Genomic DNA, 14,664 nt, shown 5'->3' on the forward strand with positions numbered 1-14,664 from the left:
GAACAGGCAGTTAACCCACGGTTCCTAGGCCGTCATTGAAAATAAGAATTTGTTCTTAACTGACTTGCCTAGTTAAATAAAGGTAAAAAAATAGGAAATAAAACACATAATATACTGTTTTTTTTATCACTTTGGTACTATTTCCACAAGTATGTGGTAAAATGTCACAACTCTTAATACAAAACTCAAAACAGATCATCAAAAATGCTGTTTTTCAACATTTTTTGCACATTTTCAATTGACACGGTACAACACACAAAATCACACTTTTTCACTAAACCTAATCAGCATTTCATCTAGAAATAACTTTCATATAAAGTAGTTGCCTTTCACTGATTCTCTTCTCATTAAATACATTTGACCATCACTTAATCCAATTGTACTTAATGGTTAATCACTTAACCGTTTGGTAAACCTATAGATTTTAAACTGGCTTGTCTACTATATACAGATGATTTTGAGAACTAAAGAAATAAAAGGTGTGTTTTTAAAGTATAAACATCTCAATTAAATGTATGATTAATGATAACCATACATAATGAATACTCATTTTTGCTAACTGATTTCACATTGTGGTAACCACAATTGGTCACCATATAAAAGGGGTGTGTGAACACCTGCCATTTCTTTCAACACAGAGAAGGATAGACAGCAAGGGAGAGGAAGAAATCAAAGAACTCGTGGACAAGGGGCCTGTCACAGAGGTGGGCATGGGTCCCGTCAAAGAGGTCAAAGAGGAGGCCATGAGCCTCGTCAAACAGGTCAAAGAGGTGGGCATGGGCTCGTCAAAGAGGTCAAAGAGGAGGCCATGGGCCTCGTCAAAGAGGTCAAAGAGGTGGGTATGGGCCCGTCGAAGAGGTCAAAGAGGTGGGCATGGTCCCCGTCAAAGAGGTGGGCATGGGCCCTGTCAGAGGTCAAAGAGGTGGGCATGGGCCCCGTCAAAGAGGTGGGCATGGGCCCCGTCAAAGAGGTGGGCATGGGCCCCGTCAAAGAGGTGGGCATGGGCCCCGTCAAAGAGTTCAAAGAGGTGGGCATGGGCCCCGTCAAAGAGGTGGCAGATGGCAGGGAACTGTTGTGTCTAATGAAGTCCGGGCCATCGTCATTGACCATGTGGTAAACAGAGGCCTTAGCATGGGAGAGGCTGCCAGATCACCCCAATCTGAAAAGATCAACTGTCAATTCGATCATAATAATATTGACAGTATACTGTTCTACCCTCAGAATTGACAGAAGACCACATGGTGATGGCCGTGGCATGTGCTGACCGACCAGCAGGAGTGGGCAGTGGTGCAATGGTGAGGGCCAGGAATGACATATGGCTGTCCAAAACAAAGCAGGCTATTGAGGAGAACGATGACATCTTTACCAATGTGGCTTCCATCAGCCTACCAACAATCGCCTGCCTTTTGAAGAGACACCTGGTGCCTTTTGAGAGAAACAGCGACCAGGTGAAACAACTGCGGGCCGAGTATGTTCAGGTACAGCACTTTATACTGTATTACTGTTACTATTTGATGCATATGCTACTTTTGTACTATCACAAGTATGTGATAGTGGGAGAACTTGCACAATTGGTGGCTGACTAAATACTTTTTTGCCCCACTGTATATATAAATACATATTGTTTTATAATATATTTTCCTGTATTATTTCCCGCACACCCTACCACCCCACACCTAATTGGAGTAAACTAATAAACAAAAACACACACAAAGGCTTCTACTTCCAGCTTATACATACTATATACATTTTACGGACACAACCTATTTTACAATAGTTATATTTTGTTTGTTTTCAGACCTGGCCTTCCTCTATTTCTGATGTCCATCCAGTTTGATTTATATTTTCCATATATTTTTAACTGTGCTATTTCACAAAAGTTGTGAACCTATATACATTTTAAAGACACAGTATATTTTAAATTTGTTATCTTGTTGTTATTAGTCCCACCCTTCAGCTCCATTCAACCCCTCCCGTTTATCTCTTAACACCATCCATAATAGATTTCTATTTGCCATATATTTTTCAACCATGCTGTGTTGCTTCACAAAAGTTCTGAACCTTTCTATTCTCATAGTTTATACAGATTGTAAATTAAAGAAAACATTTTTCGATAAAAGTATTATTATATTATTGATCGATTGACTATGACTTTTCAAATCACCCAGTATTGCTATCTGTAGCGTTAGCTCCAGGTAAATGTTTTATTTCTTCAGCCATTCCTGGACCTGTGACCAAAAACAAGCTACATATGGACAGCACCAAAAAAAATTGGTTGCAAGAATTTAGTATAACAATTTAAATAGAAAAATTCGAAGTTTTGAATCTGGCATCATTTTGTGTGTCAATTCACAAACCATGTGCCATGGAATTGGTACATCGAAAATCTATTCTCAACTATTTTGCAATCTATATGGCACTGCTGTCAATTATTTGGTCCTTAAATGAAACTGGTATATATTTTTATGTAGCACAATTTCCTTTAATGCAATTTAGGTTTTTAAGACAGACAAGTTCCTTATTTTTTCCCCCTTCCACTTGCCTCTCATTTTTGCGGTAATGCTGCAATTAGTTGGTTGCAATTTTGGGTAGAGCAGACATTTTCATATTTGAATTAGGTGCAAGTGTGACATAACTCCACCAGTCCTATTTCTGATATATTTTACAAAGATTAAACTTTATTTATTTTTTATTATGTTTGAGTTTAACCACAATATTTGTTATATTATTTATTCTGTATTTTCTGGTGGATTAAACTGAAATTGCAACCAACTTTCTATGGCCTCTTTAAAAATAACGATATTTTGGAGATAATTTAATTTTCAAATAACCGAAAGTGAGCGATTGTAATCTGAAAAGGGCCATTCTTGAACATGACATTCTCACTAATTTGCTAGAGAACCAGTTCGGATTTAAGTATAACATTTGTATGACTGACGCCTTTAATGAGAGGTCTAATGCTTAAATATTTAATCATTTCTGCCATCCGAATTCATATTCATTATATAAATAGGCCCTTTTAATTTTGTCTGACTTGCCATTCCAAATAAAATATAATATTTTTGCTCATGTAATTTAAGGTCGCTAGGTATAGGCAAAACTATAAGCAAATAGGTCAACTGTGATATAACTAAAGAGTTAATCAGTGTTTTTTTCTACAAAAAGTATACATTTTTGCTAACTTTCTATTAAAATGTATTGGAGTAAAATCATTTCTTTCTTTTGGGACATGTATACCGAATATGTCCACATGCCCGTCAGATCATTTTATTGGTAAACTACACGGTAATGTAAAAGCTGTATTTTTAGAGAATCCAATACGTAATATAGTACACATCAATCATCAGCGCACAATGACACCTTTGTTTTTAAGCCATGGATTTCTAATCTCTTAATGTTATTATTGGATCTGATTTTAACAGCTAACATTTTGATGGCTATAATAAATATATATGCCGACAGTGGACAACCTTGTTTTACTCCTCTAGATAGTTTAAAACTTTCTGAGATGTAGCCATTATTTATTATGTTACACCTAGGGTTATTATACATAACTTTAACCAGTTTTATAAGAGATTCCCCAAAATTGAAATATTCCAGGCATTTATATGTATAAACTCGTCGTACTTTATCAAAGGCCTTTTCAAAGTCAGATTTGAATACCAGGCCTGGTTTCCCAGAACTTTCAGTGTTTTATTGTTTACACTTGTCTTATATTATGTCTAATGTACATTATGTCCATGTAAAAAACCTGCCTGATTAGGATGAATAATATCCAACAATAACTTTTTAATTCTATGCGCTAAGCATTTAAGCTAGACTTTTTGCATCACAACACTGAAGTGTAAGAAGCCTCCAATTTTTTTTATGGATTGGATCTTTATATTTACCACTTGGATCCTGTTTCAGTAATAATGAAATCAGATCTTCTTGTTGAGTGTCCGATAATATACCATTTATATAGGAGTGGTTAAAACATGCTAATAACAGTCCTCTGAGTATATCAAAAAAAAGTTTGGTATACCTCCACTGGTATGCAATCCAGCCCTTGAGTTTTCCCTGACTTAGAGGCTTTAATTGCATCAAGAATTTCCTCCTGTGTAATTTGGCCTTCACATGAGTCTTTCTGTACCAATGTTAATTTTATATTATGATTGTATGAAAAAATGCATACAATAAGCTATGGTTAGTGGAGATAGAGGAGACTGAAACAAAAACATATGCTTAAAGTACTTTACTTCCTCTTTCAACATATCGTTTGGTGAATCATGGGTGACTTCATCATTTGTAACAAGTTTCAGTAAATTATTTTTGGTAGCATTTCTATGTTGAAGATGAAATAAGAATGTGGTGCATTTTTCCCCATATTCCATCCAGTTCGCTTTCTTTTTTAAATAATATATTACACTGGATCTTTCTTAAATAAGTTCCTCCATTTCTTTTTGTTTTTTTCTCTAACTTACTCTGAGCCTCTGTGGTACAGTTTTTATTGATATCTATCTGTACTGTTAGTCCTTGCATTTCCTTTGTTAATATGGACTCTTTTGACCCCAAATTGCTTTTGTTTTATAGATGAGTACTGATTGCATGGCCTCTAAAGGCACATTTAAAAGTGTGCCATACAATAATGGGATCTGCTATACCTATGTCATGTTGGAAAAAGTAAGTTATAATTTCTTCTGTCCTAGTTAAAAACAACTTATCATCCAGTAGGCTTAGATTACATTTCCAATATCCTTGCCCACGTGGAAATTCTGTAAGAGAAATATGTATGCCAATTATGTGATGGTCTGACCGCATTCAACCAACACTATTTTTTTACTTTTGGTGCCAGAGAGAATGACATAAGAAAGTAATCAAGCTTGATTGAGCCTCCACCATGTACAGTGGGGCAAAAAGGTATTTAGTCAGCCACCAATTGTGCAAGTTCTCCCACTTAAAAAGATGAGAGAGGCCTGTAATTTTCATCATAGGTACACTTCAACTATGACAGACAAAATGAGAAAAAAAAATCCAGAAAATCACATTGTCGGATTTTTAATGAATTTATTTGCAAATGATGGTGGAAAATAAGTATTTGGTCAATAACAAAAGTTTATTTCAATACTTTGTTATATACCCTTTGTTGGTAATGACAGAGGTCAAACGTTTTCTGTAAGTCTTCACAAGGTTTTCACATACTGTTGCTGGTATTTTTGCCCATTCCTCCATGCAGATCTCCTCTAGAGCAGTGATGTTTTGGGGCTGTTGCTGGGCAACACAGACTTTCAACTCCCTACAAAGATTTTCTATGGGGTTGAGATCTGGAGACTGGCTAGGCCACTCCAGGACCTTGAAATGCTTCTTACGAAGCCAATCCTTCGTTGCCCGGGTTGTGTGTTTGGGATCATTGTCATGCTGAAAGACCCAGCCACATTTCATGTTCAATGCCCTTGCTGATGGAAGGAGGTTTTCACTCAAAATCTCACGATACATGGCCCCATTCATTCTTTCCTTTTTTCTTTCCTTTACACGGATCAGTCGTCCTGGTGACATTCTCCCAATCTTCTTCTGGATCATCCAAATGCTCTCTAGCAAACTTCAGACGGGCCTGGACATGTACTGGCTTAAGCAGGGGGACACTTCTGGCACTGCAGGATTTGAGTCCCTGGCGGCGTAGTGTGTTACTGATGGTAGGCTTTGTTACTTTGGTCCCAGCTCTCTGCAGGTCATTCACTAGGTCCCCCCGTGTGGTTCTGGGATTTTTGCTCACCGTTCTTGTGATCATTTTGACCCCACGGGGTGAGATCTTGCGTGGAGCCCTAGATCGAGGGAGATTATCAGTGGTCTTGTATGTCTTCCATTTCCTAAAAATTGCTCCCACAATTGATTTCTTCAAACCAAGCTGCTTACTTATTGCAGATTCAGTCTTCCCAGCCTGCTGCAGGTCTACAATTTTGTTTCTGGTGTCCTTTGACAGCTCTTTGGTCTTGGCCATAGTGGAGTTTGGAGTGTGACTGTTTGAGGTTGTGGACAGGTGTCTTTTATACTGATAACAAGTTCAAACAGGTGCCAGTAATATAGGTAACGAGTGGAGGACAGAGAAGCCTCTTAAAGAAGAAGTTACAGGTCTGTGAGAGCCAGAATTCTTGCTTGTTTGTAGGTGACCAAATACTTATTTTCCACCATAATTTGCAAATAAATTCATAAAAAATCCTACAATGTGATTTTTTTCCTCTCTCATCTTTTTAAGTGGGAGAACTTGCACAATTGGTGGCTGACTAAATAGTTTTTATAACGTGATATTTGCATTGCTACTATGTAAACCTCCAATTTTCCCCATTATTCTACCTGCTAAAACCCCTCCCCATCCCGCGTTGTGCTGTCATCCCAGTGACCGGCAGACCACCCCCGACCCCCTGGATCCCATGGCCCTCGAGAGACCAGGACCCATATACAAACTGCTTATCTTAACTTCCATAAATAACAACAAATATTTGTAATAGTGTAGGTAGTTTCAATCCCTTTCCCCCACAAACAGCCATAAACTCAGATGCTCAACAGTATCCCAGAGCCCAAATCAAGAAAGGCCTTGATTTATGAATGCATATACAGTTGCAGCTGTATGAGAAGTATTGAGCAAAATGGGGAGATTTTATTAAAATTGAAACACACGTGGTCCCCCATTGTGACCATATTCCCAAGCATCTCTGAGCAGTCAGACCTTTGGTGATTTTGTGCCACGAGGGCCACAATAACATGCCCCCTCTCAGAATGTCAGAGTGTGACCCCCTCCCCATGGGTTACTGCAGCTAGTGTTGCCAGCACTGCCTAGGTGGGGGCACCCCACCAGAATCCCCACTGGCTAGATACAAGGTCATCAAGGTTCTCATTGGCAGTTTTGAGAATTTCCTTGTATATTATGCTCTCCCATCAGGGGGCTTTGGCTTCACAGGACCAACCCTGCCAGGCAGGCTCAGAATCTTGATGGGGCAGTGCTGCTTTAGTTGGTCTCTGACCACATTCATCTTTCTCATTTGGCTGTGTATACTTACAGTAGGCCCATAAGACAGATAAGGACTTCTCCTTAGTGTAGGGGTCTCTCAGGTGGGTGTCCAGGGTAATGTATAGGGTTGCGGACCATTCCATCATGATAGGACAGTAAATAAATAGATATTAACATTTTATTTTAAAATGTATATTCCATATCTGCACAAAACTGAAAGCTCTCTCTCATAACCCCTGCTCACAAACACACATGGGCTCTGGGATTTGCAACCCCTATCATTTTTCACTCACTTAACTCCACACTTTTCCAAACACAAAAAAACACACCCCGCCTTCCATCACAATAAATGCGCACATACCCACTTACTCTGCCTTCTACGTCCTCTGTGTTTTATCTCTTCCATGTTGATTGAGTACTTTTGTGTCCCAGTTCCTTATATTTGAAGATGTATTATTTAGTTAATTATCTTTTCTTCTAATGCTGTCTTATCAATTTATAAAATACTATAAATGGAAAGTCTAAAACAAATTCTTTTCCAACATTACTTATCTGGAATGGTATAGTGCAGTTGTAGTTTATTTTCCTTAACAATTGTTTTATTTTATTGCTTTTCTATATATATTTTTTATTTCAATCCCTACCATGGATAGTATTGGGTGTTCCATTATTTGACTCCTCTATGGGAACTGTGTAATATTTAGAATAGCCACGTCTTTGTGTCTCGGAACATTTGGTTATCAATATACAGTTTATCGACTACGAGAGCTACACGTTTCCCTTTGAATCTATTTTCCTTGAAGATTGGATACAGAACTTTGCGCAGTTCTGCAATTTCCTTCGGGAACTGATCATTCAAGCCTATTTTCGTGCAAGTCTTTTACCCAGGTTTTTAACCATTATTTTATCTTTAAAGAAAGCAAATTTGCCAATGATTGGGCATTCATATCTCTGCCCTCTCTAACCTGAAACGGTGTACACGTTCGAGTTTGATTTTGTCGACAGCTTCGCGTGGGATCTGAAAGCGTTGTAAGGAGGAACTCCCTAACTACACCCTCAGAAACTTCTCCTTCTTTCTCTTGGATACCAGTAAGTACCACTTTTTCTCTCATGGATCTAGTATTTATGTCAAGTAAGGCTTCTCTCAGAAAGAAGTTCTCCTTTTTAAGTTCATTAATATCGGTTTCAATCTTATTGACTGTCCCTTTTACTGTAGCTTGTTTGTATCTTTCTCCAATGTCGCAGCTTTTTCATCACTCATCTTGAGGCTTGGCTTCAACTCCTTTATATCCTTACTGACTAATTCAAGTATGCCCAGTTTGTCATTTATCGATTTTAACAGATCGGTTTCCACCCTTACCATTCCCGGTGGTGAAAAGATTAAAACGTCTGTGTCTGTCGAAGAGTTGCGTTTTCTTTTCGGGATTGGTCCTCTTTTTTTAGTCTCCGTCATGTTTGGGTGTTGCTTGTTTTCGTCATATTTGTCGATACACTTCTCTAGCCTTATGATTTGTTTTGTTATCCAGATTGAAGGTTATAACCCATCAGTTTGTGAAGTGCTAATATTTAGTCTAACTTACCGATATTGAATATTTTGTTTTTATCTTGAGGTGATCTACACTGCTGTGTTCAGTCCGCCATCTTTTTCCCCCCAAACATAATTTGCTTCTTCTTGCATTGTTTGCTATTGGATTAACTGGTAGTTAAAATGACTCATTTGAAAATATATAATTATTTTGTTTGGTGATTAAACCAATGTTCTCATTACATTTCACAATAAACATATACTTTGAATCAACGGTTGTGTGGTGAGAGATGTTTACGATCCAAATGAATGCACAATGACAGGTTTTGAAGGAAAGTGTGACCAGTTTGGAGTTCTGTACTAAGAGTTGTGAAAATGTATCACATGTTCCTGCTCGCACAAGCCAAGGCTCGTGCAAGGCCACCCACCTACATGTTACAACACATAATAGAGTGTAAATTACAAAATATATCAAAATGGCTGTCTCTTCACAGTCCCTTTGTGTTGTTAGGTGTTTTTTGAATCAGGTTTTTAGCTGGGGTTACCTGGGGTGGCAAAGAGTTCCATATATTCATGGCTCTATTTAAAACTGTGCGACTCCCAGCCTGTGTTCTGGTCCTGGGGCCTGTGAAGAGATCATTTCCTCCATGTCTTGTGTGGTACAGATGAGTGTCTGAACTGTGTGCCAACTGCTTGAACATCAACACCTCGCACAAAGACCAATAGTGATGCAGTGAGAAATAATACGTTGGATTTCTCCAAACAGAAGTGGCTTATTTGTGAAGTTATTATATGCACTACAAAGTCTTCCTTTGTGTAACAGTATGTCTTAAGGAGTTTGCTAACAAGTGCACATCAACGCTCCGCTTTGAGCCTTCAAAACCTGGTGAGACAACAACAGCAGTTTCTCTCCAGGCTGCCTTTCATCTCGCTGGGCATTTATACTCCTAACACCCCTCCATCTAGCTTCCAATAGAAGGGTGCACTCTAAATAGCTTATCCTTTCACAATCAAGGTTCATGAGAGGGTGGAGAAATGCAAAGACTTCACATCAGGTGAAAAAGTAAGATTAAGAGTTAAGAACGAGCTTGTTGTCATGACCTTCGGGGATGTTCAAAATGGATTTTCCCACAGAACATTGCAAAGTGAGTCATTATCATTGGAACTCTAAATAAAACAGAGAGATGGGATGGAAGACGGCAGGTCGTGAGATGACTAGTGAGATGACTCGCACACACACATACACACACGCACCCACACACACACCTGTGTTTCTCATATCTCTATAATATGAACTGACTAAACAAATCATGGACAGGGTAGAGATGAGAAAAGAGACAGAATCTAAGAGCAGTCAATCAGAAAGTCATCTTCCACAGCACGATAGCTACAGTACATGAGATAAAACAATGTTCTATTTCTTACAAATCTTACATTTGTAAGTACATGTAATCTCTTTGTAAAACATGCACTGGGCTGGAGAAGTGCACCATCATGCTCTGCAGACAGGTGTCTTTGACCGGTGTTGACATTATCACCTTCCCACTGCAGTCTGCCAGGGAGGCTTAGATGAAAGTCGTATCCCTATCTGATCCAAAATGATAATGTCTTTAAAACATCTGACACGAATCCCTTGCTCTAGGTACCTCAGTCATCCATACCTCTACAGCAGGTGGCTGTGGTAGCTACTGCTGGCTACTGGGGCAGACATAATCTGCAGAACTAATTGTTACACCAACATAACACTAAAGGGCTATTGTCGGACAGTCTAACAAAAGCAAAGTTGGCCGGTTAGACTGAGTTATCCATTTAACATCCTATGATATATATGATATTTACAGTTGACATCGGAAGTTTACATACACCTTAGCCAAATACATTCAAACTCAGTTTTTCACAATTCCTGACATTTTATCCTAGTAAATACCCTGTTTTAGGTCAGTTAGGATCACCACTTCATTTTAAGAATGTGAAATGTCCGAATAATAGTAGAGAGAGTGATTTATTTCAGCTTATATTTCTTTCATCACATTCCCAGTGGGTCAGAAGTTGACCTACACTCAATTAGTATTTGGTAGCGTTTCCTTTAAATTGTTTAACTCAAGACTGATGTCTTGAGATGTTGCTTCAATATATCCACATAATTTTCCTTCCACGTGATGCCATCTATTTTGTGAAGTGCACCAGTCCCTCCTGCAGCAAAGCACCTCCACAACATGATGCTTCCACCCCCGTGCCTCACGGTTGGGATGGTTTTCTTTGGCTTGCAAGCCTCCCCCTTTTTCCGCCAAACATAACGATGGTCATTATGGCCAAACAGTTCTGTTTTTGTTTCATCAGAACAGAGGATTTCTTCAAAATGTACGATCTTTGTCCCCATGTGCAGTTGCAAACCGTAGTCTGGCTTTTTTATGGCGGTTTTGGAGCAGTGGCTTCTTCCTTGCTGAGCGGCCTTTCAGGTTAGGTCGGTATAGGACTCGTTTTACTGTGGATATAGATTATTTTGTACCCTTTTCCTCCAGCATCTTCACAAGGTCCTTTGCTGTTGTTCTGGGATTGATTTGCACTTTTCGCACCAAAGTACGTTCATCTCTAGGAGACAGAACTCGTCTCCTTCCTGAGCGGTTTGATGGCTGCGTGGTCCCATGGTGTTTATACTTGCATACTATTGCTTGTACAGATGAACATGGTACCTTCAGGCGTTTGGAAATTGCTCCCAAGGATGAATCAGACTTGTGGAGGTCTACCATTTTTTTTTCTGAGGTCTTGGCTGATTTATTTTGACTTTCCCATGATGTCAAACAAAGAGGCACTGAGTTTGACGGTGGGCCTTGAAATACATCCACAGGTACACCTCCAATTAACTCAAATGATGTCAATTAGCCTATCAGAAGCTTCTAAAGCCATGACATAATTTTCTGGACTTTTCCACGCTGTTTAAAGGCACAGTTGGCTTAGTGTATGTAAACTTCTGAGCTACTGGAATTGTGATACAGTGAATGATAAGTTAAATAATCTGTCTGTAAACAATTGTTGGAAAAATGACTTGTGTCATGCACAAAGTAGATGTCCTAACTGATTTGTCAAAACTAGTTTGTTAATAGTTTGTTGGAAGTTCTTCACCCATGCTCTAACCGAGACATAGCATTAACTCTGCCAATTATGATGAGTTAAGTTCACCAGTACCAATTGAAATACATTCTTCTTGCTTACTTGTACATCTGCATAGCAGATGCTCTTTTTCTCCAAGATCGCATAGCAGTTCAGACGTCTTTTGTCCTCGTCTTGTCGTGTCCTGTATATATATATATTTACAACTTTTTTCACATACATTTTATTTTTATTTTCCATCAACTCATCTTCTAAACACTCTCCTGCAACCAGCCTCACCAATTTATATTCATAAAAAATTATTATTTACCTCAGATCTGTAATCCTCCAAGAAGCTAGCCAGAAACTCCATGAAGCTAGCCAGAAACTAGCCAGAAGCTAGCCAGGAGCTAGCCCTGAAGCTAATCCAGAAGCTAATCAGAAGCTAGTTAGCTTCTTTACTGGCAAATCGTTAGTATTCAGCTAACCACGGTTTGTGGTCATCAGCTATCCTTTAGCTCGAAAATCTATCGCCAGTTTTGTACGGCGCAGCGCGGCTCGGAACGGAACATACCGGACCAATTTTTCTCTCCATGTCCCTGGATTTCAACTGCTCTCTGGACATTCATACCCGGATCTCACAGCTAGCTAGCTGCTATCCGTGTGACAGTCGGCTTTCGTCGATTCCGGAGCAAACATCGATTGTTCCGGTGCTAGCCAGCTCCGTCAATCACTCCTGAGTTCCATCATTCACTCCTGGGCTGCAGTCACCTATCCGGACCCGTTTCACTGCCTACGCGGAGCCCCACCGGGCCTTCACAACTGGACTGCCGACGTTATCTACCTGAAGGAGATCCGGCTGGCTCCTCTGTCGCGACGTTACCTGAACGCCCATCTGCGGCCCGCTAACCGTTAGCTGTCTTACCGGCTGCTATCTGAATAGACAATCGGACAATTTATTTATTTTTATTATTATTATGTTTTCTTCTCGGGCCTCTATAACTATATCTATTGTTCTTATTTTTGTTGTTGTTGTGTGATTTGGATTAATCCCCTCTACCTCACGGAACCCCACTAATCTACTGACCGAACGCAAGAGGTGGCTAACAACAGACTCCATCCTATGCTAGCTTGCTACCGGTTGGCTTGGCTAGCTGTCTAAATCGCCGTGACCCTCAACCAACCTCTCCACTCACTGGACCCTTTTGATCACTCGACTAAGCATGCCTCTCCTTAATGTCAATATGTCTTGTCCATTGCTGTTCTGGTTAGTGTTTATTGGCTTATTTCACTGTAGAGCCTCTAGTCCTGCTCACTATACCTTATCCAACCTATTAGTTCCACCACCCACACATGCAATGACATCTCCTGGTTTCAATGATGTTTCTAGAGACAATATCTCTCTCTTCATCACTCAATACCTAGGTTTACCTCCACTGTATTCACATCCTACCTTACCTTTGTCTGTACATTATACCTTGATGCTATTTTATCGCCCCCAGAAACCTCCTTTTACTCTCTGTTCCAGACGTTCTAGACAACCAATTCTTATTGCTTTTAGTCGCACCCTTATTCTACTCCTCCTATGTTCCTCTGGCGATGTAGAGGTGAATCCAGGCCCTGCAGTGCCTAGCTCCACTCCTACTCCCCAGGCGCTCTCTTTTGACGACTTCTGTAACCGTAATAGCCTTGGTTTCATGCATGTTAACATTAGAAGCCTCCTCCCTAAGTTTGTTCTATTCACTGCTTTAGCACACTCTGCCAACCCGGATGTTCTAGCTGTGTCTGAATCCTGGCTTAGAAAGACCACCAAAAATTCAGACATTTTAATTCCAAACTACAACATTTTCAGACAAGATAGAACTGCCAAAGGGGGCGGTGTTGCAATCTACTGCAAAGATAGCCTGCAGAGTTCTGTCCTACTATCCAGGTCTGTACCCAAACAATTTGAACTTCTACTTTTAAAAATCCACCTCTCTAAAAACAAGTCTCTCACCGTTGCCGCCTGCTATAGACCACCCTCTGCCCCCAGCTGTGCTCTGGACACCATATGTGAACTGATTGCCCCCCATCTATCTTCAGAGCTCGTGCTGCTAGGCGACCTAAACTGGAACATGCTTAACACCCCAGCCATCCTACAATCTAAACTTGATGCCCTCAATCTCACACAAATTATCAATGAACCTACCAGGTACCTCCCCAAAGCCTTAAACATGGGCACCCTCATAGATATCATCCTAACCAACTTCCCCTCTAAATACACCTCTGCTGTCTTCAACCAAGATCTCAGCGATCACTGCCTCATTGCCTGCATCCGTAATGGGTCAGCGGTCAAACGACCTCCTCTCATCACTGTAAAACGCTCCCTGAAACACTTCAGCGAGCAGGCCTTTCTAATCGACCTGGCCGGGGTATCCTGGAAGGATATTGACCTCATCCCGTCAGTAGAGGATGCCTGGATATTTTTTAAAAATGCCTTCCTAACCATCTTAAATAAACATGCCCCATTCAAGAAATTTAGAACCAGGAACAGATATAGACCTTGGTTCTCCCCAGACCTGACTGCCCTTAACCAACACAAAAACATCCTATGGCGTTCTGCATTAGCATCGAACAGCCCCCGTGATATGCAGCTGTTCAGGGAAGCTAGAAACCATTATACACAGGCAGTTAGAAAAGCCAAGGCTAGCTTTTTCAAGCAGAAATTTGCTTCTTGCAACACTAACTCAAAAAAGTTCTGGGACACTGTAAAGTCCATGGAGAATAAGAACACCTCCTCCCAGCTGCCCACTGCACTGAAGATAGGAAACACTGTCACCACTGATAAATCCACCATAATTGAAAATTTCAATAAGCATTTTTCTACTGCTGGCCATGCTTTCCACCTGGCTACTCCTACCCCTGTCAACAGCACTGCACCCCCAACAGCAACTCGCCCAAGCCTTCCCCATTTCTCCTTCTCCCAAATCCATTCAGCTGATGTTCTGAAAGAGCTGCAAAATCTGGACCCCTACAAATCAGCCGGACTAGACAATCTGGACCCTTTCTTTCTAAAAGTATCTGC

General features: G+C 40.2%; 1 protein-coding gene across 5 annotated transcripts in view; it reads right to left on the bottom strand.

The window, feature by feature from the left end:
* Window positions 1-14,664, bottom strand: part of LOC110535499 (phospholipid phosphatase-related protein type 5) — a 104,362-nt gene that overhangs the window by 29,678 nt on the left and 60,020 nt on the right. The window lies entirely within an intron of this gene.

Source organism: Oncorhynchus mykiss, chromosome 11 (assembly GCF_013265735.2).
Source record: "Oncorhynchus mykiss isolate Arlee chromosome 11, USDA_OmykA_1.1, whole genome shotgun sequence".
NCBI classification, from domain to species: Eukaryota; Metazoa; Chordata; class Actinopteri; order Salmoniformes; family Salmonidae; genus Oncorhynchus; species Oncorhynchus mykiss.